Raw genomic sequence first — 17,227 nt, forward strand, 5'->3', positions numbered from 1 at the left:
GAAAGAAAAGAAAAAAACATCACTTGAAGTTGTCACTATCAAACATTCACGGTTCCCTTCATAACTAGTCTTTTGTATAGCTTTAATTATATCCCTTACTGGGGGGTGACAGCCTGACTACAATTGAGCATTTCTGTGGAAACTTTATCTTTACTTCTGAATATGGAAACCTAATAGCCTACTGTTAAGACTTCCTTAGATCTGAGCATTTCAGAATATCATGTATGTGTAACAATAGCATTTTTTTTCCAGATCCACAGTACATAACATTTTGTAGAAGTACATATTGTGCTATGCTAGTTGCTTTTTAAAGGTAGTAACATTTTCAAATTATTTAGGTATTCGAGAGTAAGGTATTTCTCAACCAACTCTACTAGAACTTTCAGCGAACTTTTCTCCCAGTACTAAAATGTTAATATATTTTCACATTTTATCTAAAAAATTATTTTTAAATGGCTGTATTTTTTCTTTGAAAGATTTAGGGTTTGAGCAGTTTTATACAATTCTTGATGTTGCATTTTGCTATATTTAATAAAAGTATTGTTATGAACTAAGTCTTATTGATGCTATATATTATACATAAAATCCTAATTATTTGCTTGTAATTTCTCTCTATAATCTTTTCAGATTATACTCAGTTATAAAATAAAAGTATAACATTTTAAAAATATGTTATAAGTGTTTAACTTGTGTCTGTTTGTGAACTGTTGTCAGGCTTTTTTCAGCTGGTCACCAGATCTTGGGACTTGTCATCATATCTGTCACCATTTGCTGACATAAAATAGAATCAAAGTAATTGTGTTACCTGCCCAAGGTCACATAACTTGTGTAACTGGAATTCTTAACAATAAACGAGTTGTGGTCTATAATATTAATACAACGGCATACTTTGAAAGCCATTCTGCCTTTGAAGACACTCAGTAAATTAGCTTGCCTTAGCAACAGGCTATTGGATATTTCCACTACGTTTCTGGTCATTCTTAGGCACTACAATATTATTTTAGTAACTATAAAGTCCAGCCATATACAACATTCAGACTTTGGAACTTGGTTTAGAATTGATACTGCACTCCTATCTAAGCATGGGTATAAGCTGATTTTTCTTTGATTTTCTGCTCAGTGTTTCATACTTCTCTAGCTCATAAACTCTTGAGTTCTTACCTTTTCACTGTTGGAGCAATAAGGGAAGAGAAGAATAATGCTTAACAAAGTTCTTTTTTGCCTGGTAATGTCCACATCTGATATTTCAATATCTGGACTTCACAGGAGTTTAAGCTTATTCCTTCTTTCACAAATCACTCATGGAGTTTACAGGATCTCCCTCCACTTCCTCCCTCCATAGCTGGGAACTGCCATCTGCAGAACCCTTGTAATGGTAAAACAGTATCATTGCATTGTGTCTTACTCCTCTGCTCAGCCTTGAGAAAGGTGCCTTTGAGCATAGCATATGTAGGTGACCAGTATCATATTCACCAAAAACAAGCATGCATCCATTTTCCCAAAAGAATCTGGGAGTGTAGCTACATTCTAAATATCAGCCTTCTATTTCAACTTCCTATGCTGATTCTTCCACCTTCTCTTTACAGATAACACAGGCGTGACACAGAGTTTGACTTCCTAGATTTCTCCAAATTTCATGGGACACATATTAAATTCTTAGCACTATTTTAAAAAATATCTCTCTGACTTGAAATAATAAACAACAATTTTACTTTTTTTCTTGGGGATAGGCGAAGGGATGTATTGCAGTCAGAAAGCCTCCTGCTAGCATCATTCACTGAATAAAAGATTTCTCTAATCTCAAACCTGACTCTTAATCTCTCAAGACATGTGAAGTTTTTAAGAATCCTAATACTGTTTTATTTATGTCTTTTTTCAAGTCTTACCAAATGTTCTGCATTACAACTCATTTTTGATACACATTACCATAAATGCTAGATTTTAAATGTCTATTACAGCAAATAAATGGCAAATGACATTTAAACTGATTCTCAGTATTGAACCCTCCTATTTTGTATTTATAACAGTCATTTATCTCCAGAATTCTATGGGTATGTCAAAATGACACCAAAGTAATATTAGAATAATAAGTGTTATTTATATCCCTTTCAATATGGCTCACAGCCTATAAAGCCTGTGGGAACAAGGGGCATTCAGGAGGTATCATTTTTTGCCAGCCTTTCACTAGTTTACATCCTCATACACAGAAACAAAACAAAACAAAATTCCACAATTTTTACTTATATTAAGTAAATTTTAAGGAACTATATTTCTTCCCATTAACTCTTTCAATGAGTATAGATTGATCACGAAAAACTTGTTTGCTCCCTGAGGCACTATTGTGATGAAACTATTTTTTTACTTTTAGGTCCTGACCTAGAGGAAGTTACAATTCAGTTGAACACCTACCTACCTTTTTGTTGAACTATTCACAGAATAAAACTAATCTTGGTATACTATTGATGAGAATAATGTCAAAACAACAAAACTATGTTTCATACATTAATATATTAAATATAGTTGACTCTTCTGTTTATAAACCTACAGCTGTGTGTTTCAAGGTCCTTGAACTTTGTAACTGTTTTTAAGAAAACCTAGGTTTTGATGACTTGATAAAACCAATTTTCATGATACCTTATTTATCTAACATCTAAGCAATTAGAACTGTCACTAGCTATTCAGACTCCTTTTTTCTTTGTGCCTCTTCTATAAACTATATTTAGTCAGAGGGAAGGAATAAAATACCATGATAAATATGTACCATTAAAGGGATAGACACCACAGGACAGAAAGATACATGGCAATATGAATGAGGAAGGAGACAGTGACAAAAGAAATAAATGACACATGTAGCTTAGACACCTGAGTAGGGACAGTTTCTATGAAGATGAAAGACAGGAAAATTAAAACTAGAAGAGAAAGGAAAAAAAAGATTACTGGAAAATGATACAGACCTCCTAGGCATGGTTTCAAAAGCTCGCTGAGATAAGAAAAAGCCTTTAAAAGGATAGATCATTAATCACTGGGATTTCAATTAGCTAATATTGACTGGGATGGCAATTATGGCATTGATAAGAAAGGGCTTCTTTTCCTGGAGGTAACACAGGCTGTTTCCTGACATATCCAGTGAACAATCCACAGGAAGCCTAGGCTATTATACACTTCATCTTAATGTGGCTGGGAAATGAGACAAGGATGAAAAATACGATAGTGGTACAGAGTCATCTAAAGTCTAGTGATCACAATGTCATCAGAATGTCAATGCCCTTGAGGTTGTATGTGACAGAACATAACAAAACCCTAGGCTTGAGTAAATAAATACAACAGGCCATTAGGATATGTGAACTAAGTTTTTTGAAAGTTGATTAAAATCAATTTCAGCTTCAGCAAATTTATGGAAAAAGAAATTTTTAATAGCAAATAGTAGACTGACTTTCTTATTATAGAAAGCCTTTTTCTTGTTCTGAAAGTAAATGTAGTAGTTATATTTTCTATATTTTTTGAGGATTTTGGAGAAATAAAGCAGCCACAATATTTTCCCATAAGAGACTAGCCCATCAGGATGTCTATTTGAGCTTCCTGCTGGTTGGTGTGTTTGAATTACTTTAAAGTAGCTCTTTACATATACCTGAAAGTACCAGGGTACAAGTTTAATAACATATGTGATTAATAAAAACAGAGAAGGTATATTAAGGAAAGAGGCAAATGATATTATATTAATGCTTTGCCACTTCAAAAGCAAAGCAGATTCAAACATATTTTAATTTCAAAGAAAAAAACGTAAAAACAACTGGAAACTTTGAGCTGTGAACATAAACTTTTCCAACCATGTCTTTTGAGGAACAAAACAGTGCTCCATTGAAATGAATTCCAAAATAGAAATTTAGAATTAACATTTTCATGTTTGAAATTGGATAAAATAAAAAGAATATGTGCTGGTAATTGCATTCCAAATTTAACATACCATGTATGATGTAAATATGTTTAACATATAATAAATATTTAATCTATAATACATGCATAATTTAGGTTCTATGGTAGAATAATGCTTAAACACATAACACACAATATTTTTTTTCATTATCTTTAAACAATACATTCAATACATCTATCAGTCAGGGCCCTATTAGAAAACAGATGGTGCACTCAAATTACTATATTTTAAGGAGTCGTAGTCTAAGAAACCACAGGGACCTCAAGGTTAGCAGTACAGTGAAGTTATTACCATCCCTGTATCCTAAGAGACCAGGGGAAGGAGAAGTCACAGGTATATGGAATGAGCATCGTAAGTGCTCCTTTTTGGAGAGAGCTAGCCAGCCAGAGATGACCCTTCAAGGAAGGAGCCAAGGAAACAAATACTCTGACCTTACTCACTTCCCGTATTCTGAACACCTGCTTGGTTCCTGTTGCTACAATTCATCAGAAAGCTGGAGTGTTTAGGAGCCACTGTTGTCGTACATATGCGTCACCTATGGCATAGAGCAGTGATATCCTTTAAAAATGTGTGCCCCCCCACCCAATCTCATTTCAAACTGTAATCCCCAGTGTTGGAGAAGGGATCTGGTGGGAGGTGACTGGATCATATGGGTGGATTTCCTTCTTGTTCTTCTCATGCTATTGAGTGAGTTCTCACAAGAGCTGGTCGTTTAAAAGTGTGTAGCACCTCCCCCTTCACTCTCTCTCTCTCCTGCTGTGCCAGGTGAGGACATTGCCTGCTTCCCTTTCACCTTGTACCATGACTGTAAGTTTCCTGAGGCTTCCCCAGCCATGTTTCCTGTACAGCCTGAAGAACTGTGAGTACATTAAACCTATTTTTTCATAAATTACCTAGTCTCAGGTAGTTTTTTATAGCAATGCGAGAATGAACTAATACAATCAGGATGAATCAGAGTAGATAGGAATCTGGAGGAGCAAATAAAAGGCATTCAGCCCAATGCACAAAATACTGCAGATAAAGGCATACTCAGGTATAAATTCCTAATGTTTTACTTTATTTATTGAGACAATTGTGGGATTTGAATACTGATTATTTTATAATTTTCTGGCTCTAATTTTGACTGTTCTTATTCACACACACACACACACATATATATATGTATGTGTGTATATGTACATAGTATGTGACAAATCATATTTTCAGAAAAGAGAAAAATGAAAAAAAATTATTTATTAAAATCTGGTTTTTTTTCAGGCACAGTAGCATGTTGTATAGTCTTGAAATTTAAAAAAGTTGTGGAAACATAAACTGGGTTTAAATTTTTGTCAGCTACTAGGTGTGAATTTTATACAAATTTACTATAAACCAAGTTATCAATTTTTATCTCAAAGACTTGTTAGTATAACCGAGTACCCCCATTTTCTAAGAAAATATTTTAATTTTTTTTCCCTCTTCTGTTCTCTTTACTCCTTCTCCCCACTTCCTAGTTAACTCTTTAGAAATGAAATTATATATAGCCTTTTACCTCCTCTTCACCAGGCACTCCCTACAAGGCAAGTTCATCTATGTGCTTAGCACCTCCAGAGCTAAACTCTTACCCACCAGAAGGTTGCCTTGAGAGATAACAGTGAATTTACAACCCAAAGTATGCCTGGCTACTTTTGCTCACCTTTAAAACCTGATTTTGCCCATGAAGACACTGACCCAACTGTCAAGTAGGTAAGGCACCCAAGCTAGTACGAGGACGCTTCACTTGCACATTTTGTCCCCTGACTTTTAAAAGTGCCTGCTTTCTACTCCAAAAGCAAAGTGGTACCGTTAAGGCAGAAAGCCTGCACTTCTTCCCCTAGGCCAGCTTTAGAATAAAGTCATTTTCTTTATACCAAACCTTGCTCTTGTCAATTGAACTCTGCAAGTGGTGAGTGACTGAACATGCCTTTTGGTTACACTAAAAAAGAGCTGATGAGAAAATATATTTATACTCATTGTTTCAATATTTGTATTGAGGCCACTGACACTACCTTAGAGAGAAGAAGCTCTTCAACTTTCATGCATGAATTATATGTGAAAATGACCCCTTTATAGGAGCAGTGCATTAACCCATGCTACTTACAGTCTGAAATTCTTGTCTCACCTGTGTCAACTTTGATCACCATTTCAACAAGCCCTGAGGAAAGATGTTTGACCTAAAAGTTGATGGTTTTCTCTTTAGTATATGAAAATTCGTTTTCTTGGGTTTGGTCTTAATTGCAGTTGTTGGTAGAACATTAAACCACTCCCTGGGATTATATGATTACTTAGCACTTTAGCTATCACAGCAATTCTAGGAGCTGATTTGCATTATCCCCAGATGCTTATAAAAGGGCAGAAAATGTTCCAGGGTCAGGCAGCTGGTACATCAGATTTGCCTGATAACAAACCTGGGTCCGCTGTATTTGATCATGCTAGTAGATTTTTTAAAGTAACTAAATGAAAACAAAAACAGAAACAAAACCCAAGCATCATAATGAAATAGTACTTCTAACACAAACTTGAGGTTTTAATACAATCATCTTATTTACAAATGCCCAACTCAACACAATAACATAGGATATAAAATATTACGTACAATATTAAAGTTAGCATGGCAAATAAATGACATGATTGTTTTTTAAATTTTAATTAATATAAGCAAATAACTATACTAACATTCTACACCAATGCTCGAAACATTGTTATTCATCACATCAATTGTCAACTATTCAAGAAGAAATTATTTATTGATTAACTTAGTTATAGTACTACTGATAAGAATATCTGATAGAGATTGACATTTTATTTGGTGGAGCCTATAGCAGGTGATTATAGTCATCCTTTCCTTTAATATACATGAAAATCATGAAAGTTAGATATTATCATTCTCATTCCGCATACGTGAAAACTGAATCATAAAGAGATTAAGTACATCCTCCTGATAGCCCAGTTGGAAAGAGGGAGTCAAGATCTAAACATAAGCTCTCAGACTCTCAATCTCTTACTTTTTAACCCCACTCCATCATGGTGTCAAACCATTTACTTTCTTGGTTTTATCATTGTATTGCATTGCTCTACTTTTGTTCACGTCCTTACTGTTTTTGTGTTTTTTTATGTTTTGGCTGTCTCCCTCATGATGACTGCTTTCACTACCAAGGCAATTCTGCCAGGAGATTCCTCCATTATTCCTCAACATTCCCCTGAAGTTGATGTTTGAGGGGACATTAAACCTTCTGGATTTGGTTGTAGAATAGGCACAGGTGAGTTACCACTGGCACCTTTTCTACTACTCTCCTCTCTTGACTTTTATTATTCTCCTCTTTTAAAAAAATATAATTAATTAGTATTATTTGATTCATTTTCAGGAGTTAAATTACTTTCTTTATACTCAAATGCATTTATTTCTTCTTTTCTCTATTGGCTATCTCCCTTAATGGATTTGAAAATCATTTCAGTTCAAATCTCAGTCTGTTATTTACCAGACGTATGAACTTTCTGATGTTATTTTTTTTTCTGTGTCTAAGGTTTTCCATGGAAGACAAAACAAAATAATAATGCCTACCTCTATCAGTCTGGATCCAGGACGCCCTATTTCTTGTCATTTTGGGATGGATACAGAGGAAATGTAATTTTGGATGATAGGAAAGAAAAGGTTCTAGTATATCGTAGTTAAAAAAAAAAAAAACAAAAAACTATCATGTATTGGCCGGGCACAGTGGCTCACGCCTGTAATCCCAGCACTTTGGGAGGCCGAGGCGGGCGGATCACGAGGTCAGGAGATCGAGACCATACTGGGTAACACGGTGAAACCCCGTCTCTACTAAAAATACAAAAAAAAAAAAAAAAAAAAAAATCAGCCGGGCGTGGTGGCGGGCGCCTGTAGTCCTGTAGTCTCAGCTACTGGAGGGGCTGAGGCAGGAGAATGGAGTGAACTCCGGAGGCTGAGCTTGCAGTGAGCCGAGATCGCGCCACTGCGCTCCAGCCTGGGTGACAGAGCGAGACTCCCTCTAAAAAACAAAAAAAAACTACGATATATTTATTTTCATGAGTTCAAAGTGATTTTGTGATTATCTTTGACTGTTAAGTTCCTCAGGTAAACATACAGCTGGATATCTAACTGGGAAAATAAATGAAGTGTTTGTCACGTAAAGGCCTGAGACAGAATCATTTTTATTTGATTCAGGTAAGTAGTACCAAGGCTAATTTCCTTTTTTTTTTTTTTTTTAGTGACAATCTTGAAATTTACTTCCAGGTTCAGAGATAATCTACATGATCAAAAGGAACAAAAGTATCTCTTTTACCTTTGTTCAAAATCTCAATCTATGGCTTTCTCATTTTCTCAAAGCATGTTGTAAATAAAATAGAGCTTCTCCTGCAGTTATTAATCAGTTGGTTTTTGTGTAAACAATTCCACAAACAAATTCACTCAGCCCTATTTAATAACTTAAGAATTGGTTTTGTATGCTAAAAATCCAAATAAATATTAATATAATTCTATAATTACGAATTTATAAACAAACTGAAAATTCTAAAATTGCAGTGTGCTTTATAAACTGACCACAAGAAAGGACTAAGAATAATTGAAAAAAATACTGATGCTTGTGCCTATGTAAAAGTAAAGAAAGTAAACAAATCATTAAATTGCTTTGCTAGAGGAGTGAAATGTAAATCCACGGAGATGGTATTTTTATCACTACAAAGAGACATTGTTTGGATTTCACCAAACAATGTCTTTTAGCAAAACTTTTTTCTCTCAGCAAAACTGTTCACCACAGACCAGTAATTACCCTTGAGGGCCTTTGGTGAGAATTGAATTTTCATTAAATAAGGTTGACACTGGGTCTGGAGGGTAAGGGAGTAAAGCTAGCTGTTTGTAAATTAAATTATGAGGATAAAATAAAGATGCTAGGCTTGTCACTCTGTCAGTTAAATGGGATATTATTGAAGCTTTGGCTAGGTAGTGACAAAAACAGCTGTTTATCCTTCCCCTTTTGTCTTGTTGAATTTATGGACATAAAGATGTAAAAAAATCTTAAATTTGAGCTTAGATTTCTTTTTCTAGCAACAAAACAGTTTGAGTATATTCACCAACAGGTATCATCTTTATTAATAGAAATATGTATTGTAAAAGCATTACATAATATATAATCCAATTAATTCCTTGAAATATTCAATATGCATGTCTTATATAATGTAAGAGGGAGAACATAGCTTATTATTTGACCATATTATTTATGTACACCTAATTTAATAAAATGAGTAATTCCATTTATATACGTGAATATATATGTGTGATATGTATATATTTTGTGTGTATATATATTAATGTGTGTATAAATACATAGACTCTTGGGCAAAACAACATACGCAATAGAACCAAAAAATATAATTTTCTTCTGTTGTCAATTGACATTTAAACTGACAATAGACATTTGTCCAGAGAGTATGTTAGTAAATATAACTTTGATCCATGCAGTCACTAATGGCAAACAGACTGAAGCGTACTTTCATTGAAATGACCATTCATAGATTGAGTTAGAAAACTCATTGCTGGTGCTGTTCGTTTTTTGGCATGAGTTAGATTAGCTTAATGCAGGTTAGAGAACTTCTGAGCTCTGTACTAAAGTTATATCATATGGACCTTCTGGGTAAATCATTTAATGGACTACTGGAAGAAAGGACATAATTTGTGCCGATTTAAGTATTATAAGCCTAACCGAGTGGGTCAGAATTTGAATGTAGTATATTTTAATGCGTATGTTCAGGTAATTAAACTGTAACTTGATTTTTTTTTTTCCTTTGGTAGTCTTGTGTGAAAGAATGAAATAGACACATGCCTTATATGTTCAAAATTTAATGCCTCTTGAGGAAATTATGAAGGTAAACAGAAGAGATCCTCCACCACCTTTATCTCCTCGCTTTATCTACTCCCCTGTCTGCAGGAATGCCAAGATGCTCTGTCCACCTTGGCATTGTGACTGATAACTTCAGAGGCTCCTGTCTAATACCAGTCCCACCTTATTCCTATCCATTAGGACTCATTCTTTCCTTCAGGCCCAACGAGTTACTCTTGAAATTATTCCTTTTCTCTTCTGTGTCATGCTATTATCCTTTTGATTGAAGCATTCAATCTGCTTGTCTTTGGCTTTTATTTATTCTATATGACAAACAAAACAAATACACCAAAGAACAACAATAGCAACAACCACCTCTGTAACAACACTTCTTTTTTCCAGCTTTTGCACAATTTCTTTTCCCTTCTTTAGAGCAAACCCTCTTGAGAACATTATTTTTACTTGCTGCTTTTTCTCTCAATCTTTTAAACTCACTCTCATCTGATTTTCACTCTGTGGTATGCTGATAAATATTTTAACAACCAGCTTTCTGCAGAACAAAGCTCTAATTTGAAGTGTTTTCTGAGATTCACAGTATAAATACCTACTCCCACTAGAGTAAATTTTAAGATATCAGGGCTCATTTCAAGCTACTCGATGTGATGTTTGAAAGAGATGTGGCTTCTTTGAAGTGTTGTGCTTTATTTTCTTTTTTCGTAAGAGCCAGTTCAAACATTCCAATCTACACCTGACCACCTTGCTAAAACTGTTCTCTTAAATTTACTCAAGTGGGGTTTTGAACTCCCGATGCCTTCACCACCAAAACAGCTGTACTAAGATTACTAATGATCTCAAGTTGCTAAATCCAATATTCATTGTCAGCATCTTCTTGTTCCATCTAACAGCAGCATTTTACACAATTAAATCCATGATAGTCCTTTAAATACTTTCTTCAATTGGATTCAGGACGCTTTACTTCTCTTACCATCTCCCTACCTTATTAGCTGTTTTTTTCTCTGACTTTATTGCTGGATTCTCTTTTTTAAAACCTTTTGGTATTGGAGTGACCCACTACTAGGATTTGATATATCAAGACTATCTACATCCTTTAGTGATCTCAGCTAGTCTTCTGGCTTTATATACCATTCCCAGAACAACAACGCCTCAATACATAGGTGTATGCATATTAGGAAACACTGTTTCTATATGTAGTCAGGGAATGTCCAAAATCCTATATGCAACTGCTTACTGGACAACTGTTGAAAGAAATATAATTAAAAACAAAATCTCCCACAAGCCCCCAAAACCTCTCCACAAAGATAAGAGAGAAAAAAATATTATTATTGAATAACTATTAAACCAGAATGTGATAAGCATCAGGGGTAATCTAAGAAGTTGCAATGACTATAAGAAATCTCATCCTTTATACAGCCAAGCAGATGCAACCCATTACATATAAGTTCTCAAGATTAAAAAATAATAATAATTAGTTCTCAAGTAAGAGGACTTGACAGCACCATTAGTCACAATTCATCCTAATATTGCTTGGTGATTGGTTGATTATCTGTGTTAGCTAATTTACATTATCCAAAGGAATAATAAACTTCTATCTCTATGACAAGACGTACTTTTGCAACTTGGAAAATGAGGTCCTCTGAAGTGAGGTATCAGGGGAACCTGCCCCCGATTTCACATAGGTTCTTTTCTATTTTCCCTAAACATCAGCTGGTTTGAGAAATAAAGGGACAGAGTACAAAAGAGAGAAATTTTAAAGCTGGGTGTCCGGGGGAGACATCACATGTCGGTAGGTTCCGTGATGCCCCACAAGCCGTAAAACCAGCAAGTTTTTATTAGTGATTTTCAAAAGGGGAGGAAGCCTATGAATAGGGTGTGGGTCACAGAGATCACGTGCTTCACAAGGTAATAGAATATCACAAGGCAAATGGAGGCAGAGCGAGATCACAGGACCACAGTACCTGGGCAAAATTAAAATTGCTAATGGAGTTTCGGGCATGCATTGTCATTGATAACATCTTATCAGGAGACAGGGTTTGAGAGCAGACAACCGGTCTGACCAAAAATTTATTAGGCGGGAATTTCCTCTTCCTAATAAGCCTGGGAGCACAACGGGAGACTGGGGCTTATTTCATCCCTACAGCTCGACCATAAAAGACGGCTGCACCCAAGGGGGCCATTTTAGAGGTCTACCCTCAGGGACACATTCTCTTTCTCAGGGATGTTCCTTGCTGAGAAAAAGAATTCAGTGATATTTCTCCCATTTGCTTTTGAAAGAAGAGAAATATGACTCTGTTCTGCCTGGCTCACCAGCAGTCAGAGTTTAAGGTTATCTTTCTTGTTCCCTGAACATTGCTGTTATCCTGTTCTTTTTTCAAGGTGCCCAGATTTCATATTATTCAAACAAATATGCTCTACAAATAATTTGTGCAGTTAACGCAATCATCACAGGGTCCTGAGGCGACATACATCCTCAGCTTACAAAAATGACGGGATGAAGAGATTAAAGTAAAGACAGGCATAGGAAATCACAAGGGTATTGATTGGGGAAATGATAAGTGTCCATGAAATCTTCATAATTTATATTCAGAGATTGCAGTAAAGACAGGCATAAGAAATTATAAAAGTATTAATTTGGGTATCTAATAAATGTCCATGAAATCTTCACAATTTATGTTCTTCCACCATGGCTTCAGCTGGTCCCTCCGTTTGGGGTCCCTGACTTCCTACAACAGTGAGGTCCCTAGGATCCCACAGAAGGTAGGAGATAGTGGTGCTATTGTCCTTGATTATTACATTTCAAGAAGATGGTTCCTAAGTCCTTGAGAAAAGCAACCTTGGGTCATGAAGGTGGAAGAGGATTATTTAGCTTTTACAAAGACCTACCTACATTTCAAATAGTGAAAGAACTTAAGTTTTTTAAGTAATGGCTCTATGAAAAGGGAGGGACAGTCTTTTTCCTTACTATCAACAGGGATAATTAATTTCTTATTTGTAGTTTGTACTTGCCCCTGCAATCTCTTCTTTGTGTTATTATAAAATAGTAACACTATAATGTTTCTAATTATTTTTATTGTTATTTCTACCCTTTTGGGGGGGAAGTTGCAGCTGTCTAAAATCCAAGCCCATAGTAAAAACAAAGCAAATCAATAATTAGTATCATGATAGAATAATAGAATTACTAAATTTTTTAAAAGTAAAATACATGATTTGAGTTTAAGAAATAGTCTTTGAATATATTATACCACAGGTTAAAACTTAAATAATACGCATCATTAGTAATTCACAAAGATTTCTCCAAGTCATAGATTAACTTTATGAATTTGTATAGTGTCTTTATTGCTTCCATTTTCAAATGTTTAAGTATAATTTGATAGTTGCTTATGAAGACTTACCCAATCCCAGCCTCAGGAGTCATTTAGCACTGAAGCCTTAAAATCTATTTTTTTAATTATAAATGTTAGAATAAAAGAAAGCCATGTCTTACTGATTGAAAAAAAAAAATCCCAGCCTTTAGCTGGGAGCACAGATCAAAGTAAGTTCTCATTAGAAATCAAATATGATCCTTCACAATTTGTTTATTTACAAATCTGTATTGTTTATTTAATTCTTTCTTTTTTTCAATTTATTTTTCTTAATTTGACAAAATTATATGTATTTATTATGTACAATATGCTGCCTTGAAACACATGTACGTTGTGGAATGCTTAAAAGTAGCTGCTTAATATATGCATCACTACACATTTTTCTCAATTTTTTGAAGAGAACATTTAACACCCACTTTTCTAGCATTTCTGGAGCAGAGTACAGATTGAGTATCCCTTATCCAAAATGCTTGGGATCAGAAGGATTTTGGATTTTAATTTTGGAGGAATTTTTGGAATATTTTTATTATATATTTACCACTTTTGCATTCCTAGTCCAAAAATCTGAAATCCAAAATTCTCCAAAGAGCATTTCCCTTAAGAGTCATGTTGATGTTCAAAAAGTTGTGAAGTTTGGATCATTTTCCAGATACAGATACTCAACCTGTGTTGTTACAGAGGTGGTTGTTGCAACTGTTGTTCTTTGGTGTATTTGTTTTGTTTGTTATATAGAAGAAATAAAAGTCATAGACAAGCAGATTGAATGGGGATAATTGAAGGAGAGTCCTATTTCACAATACTTGTTTGTCTTATCTGTCTTAGTCTGTTTCCTGTTGCGATAACAGAATACCACAGACTAGGTAATTTATAAAGAACAGAAGTTTATTCAGCTCACAGTTCTGAAAAATGCAATGTTTGACCATGGTGTCATTATTGGTTGAAGGCCATCATGCTATGTTATTCCATTGCAAAAGAGTGAACAGACAACCAATTGTGTGTGAAAAGAAAGTATGAACGACCAACTTTGCTTTTAGAATAATGATATAATAATCTGCAATTGAGATAAATAATCCTCTTTCATGACAACATTAATTCATCAATGAAGGATCTGTCTTTGTAAATCAATAAATTAGGCTGCATATCCTAACACTGTTTCATTAAAGATTAAGTTTTCAGCACATGAAATTTTGAGGGACACATTCAAACCATACGACTTTCTACATGTTCTCTTTAAAGTTATTTTTCTTGCAAGACCCAGTAAATTCAGCCTACATTTCAGTCAGTCCCATAAGTTCCATCATACTACATGACAATTTAGTCTATTTAGCCATCGTTCTATCTTCCCAAATAATTGTTCTCCAATGTGAAAATCTGTGTAATAACCCAGAGTCATTATCTAGTATTAGAGCCTTATAATGAGACCTCATTTAAAGGTACAGATTGAACTTCCAGTGTTTAATGTAAATGGCTCTGATTGTTTTAAGCCTTGAAGACAAACCGAACGCATTAGTCTGTTCTTGCATTGCTAGAAAGAAATACCTGAGACTGGGTAGTTTGTAAAGAAAAGAGGTTTAACTAGCTCACAGTTCCATAGGCTGTACAGAAAGCATGATTCTGGCATCTGCTCAGTTTCTGGGGAGGCCTTAGGAAACTTACAATCATGATGGAAGACAAAGGAGAAACCAGCCCTTCACATGATCAGAGAAGGAGGAGAGAGAGAGGTGGGAGCTCCTACACATTTTTAAACAACCAGATCTCATGAGAACTTACTATTGTGACTCCACCTCCAAGGGGGATGGTACTACACTGTTCATGAGAAACCTCCCCCATGATCCAATCACCTCCCACAATGCCCCACCTTCTACATTGGGGATTACAATTCGACACGAGGTTTGGGTTGGGACACAGATCCAAACCATATCACTCACCCTGTAGATTTTTTGGTTTGTTTTTTGTTTTGCTTGTTTGTTTTGCATTGGATCTAAAACAATGGTTACCCAGTTTAACAGTGAACTTGACCTCTCTGAATAATAGAATTTCATCTTTGTGTATTTCTCTATATGGCACTGGAGAGAACTTGCTTCTTAATGTTAATCAGGTGACATTAAATCTGCCTTTTACAGTATCTACTCTGAGCTATCAGATTTTAATTTGTCTATTAATTATTTTCTTTTCCTACATCTTCCTTCAAAAAAATTTTTTGTGTCAAATTTAGAGCTGAAGTACCTAGATGAATATTAATTACTTTTACTTTATTATCAAAAAATTGCTAATGAAGATGATTCACTTTCATTAATCAATAGTCAGATTGTTGAATTTATAAATGTTCTGGTTTAAATATGTTCTCCAAAGTGTCTGTGTTAGAAACTTAATTGCCACCATAAAAATGTGAGGAGGTGGGACCTTTTGAGGTAATGAAGATTAGAAAAGGTCATCAGTGTAGCAGCTCCATGTTGGTACAAGTGACTTTATAAAAAAAGAGAGAGAGTCCTAAACTGACATTCATCATCAGCACCTCAATTCTATAGTTTACGTTAGAGTTTGCTCTTGGTATTGTACATTCTATGGATTTTGACAAATGTATAATAACATTTGAATAGAAATTCATCATTGCAGTATCACACAAAATAGTTTTATTGCTCTAAAAATTCCTTTTGCTCCACGTACTTACTCATCCCTCCTGCTTACCCCAGTGAACCACTGATATTCTTGCTGATTCATAGTTTTGCCTTTTCCAGAATGTCATATTGTTGGAATCATATGGTATGATGCTTTTACAGATCAATTTCATTCACTTAGTAATATGCATTTAAATTTGTTCCATGTCTTCACATCTTGTTAGCTCATTTATTTTTAGTGCTGAATAATACTTGATAATCTGGATGTACCACAGTTTATTCTTAAACCAACTGAAGGATCTCTTGGTTGCTTCCAAGTTTTGGCAATTGTGAATAAAGCTACTATAAACATTCATATACAGGTTTTTTTGTGTGTGAACATGTTTTTGACTTATCTGAGTAGTACTAAAGAGCATGTGATCAGTGGATCAGATGGTAAGAGTATGTTAATATTTTTTAAAACTATCAAGCTATCTTCCAAAGTAACAGTACCATTTGCATTCCTGCTAGCAAAGAAGAGAGAACCTGTTGCTGTGCATCCTTGCTAGCATTTGGTGTTATTAATGTTACGGATTTGGGCCATTCTAATATGTATGTAGTGGTGTTTCATTGGTATCTTAATTTGTAGTTCTCTAAAGACATATGATGTGCAACATCTTTTCATATGCTTATTTCCACTAGTATATCTCTTTTGGTGAGGTGTCTGTTTAGGTCTTTGGCTCACTTTTTAAGAGTTGCTCATTTTTTATCTTTGACTTTTAAGAGTTCTATATATATATATTTTGGATAGCCATCCTCCATTAGATATTGCTTTGAAAAATATTTTTGCCCAGTCTGTAGCTTGTCATCTCATACTCTTGGAAGTACCTTTTGTGTATCAAGTTATATTGTAACAATTATTCATAATTTTAACAAAATTCAGCTTCTCATTTATTTCACTGATCATGGCTTTGGTCTTAAATCTAATAAGTCACTTCACACCCAAGGCCATCCAGATTTACTTCTATGTTATTTTCTAGGAGTTTTATAATTTTATATTTACATTTAGGTCTATGATCTTTGTTAATTTTCATGAAAAGTGTTAAGGTTTTTGTCTAGATGCATTTCCTAAAATGGATGTCCAGTTGTCTAGCATCGTTTGTTGAAAATACTATTTTTTCCTAGCCAATCAATTTTTAAGAGTTTGATTCACTACTTTAATTGTCCAGAAGGCTGAAATTTATAGCAATTTGCAAATTTTTGCAAACTTATTATAAAACGGTAGGAATTAAATGACTTCCTCTTCTCTAGTCAGTGTGTTCTGGTATCCCAAAATTATTAATTATGTTTATTAAGAGAACATTTATTCCTGCTGAAAATTGTCTTTTGGCTGGGCATGGTGGCTCACACCTATAATCCCAGCACTTTGGGAGGCTGAGGTGGGCGGATCACCTGAGGTTGGGAGTC

The sequence above is a fragment of the Pan paniscus genome, chromosome 3, assembly GCF_029289425.2.
Source record: "Pan paniscus chromosome 3, NHGRI_mPanPan1-v2.0_pri, whole genome shotgun sequence".
Taxonomy (NCBI): domain Eukaryota; kingdom Metazoa; phylum Chordata; class Mammalia; order Primates; family Hominidae; genus Pan; species Pan paniscus.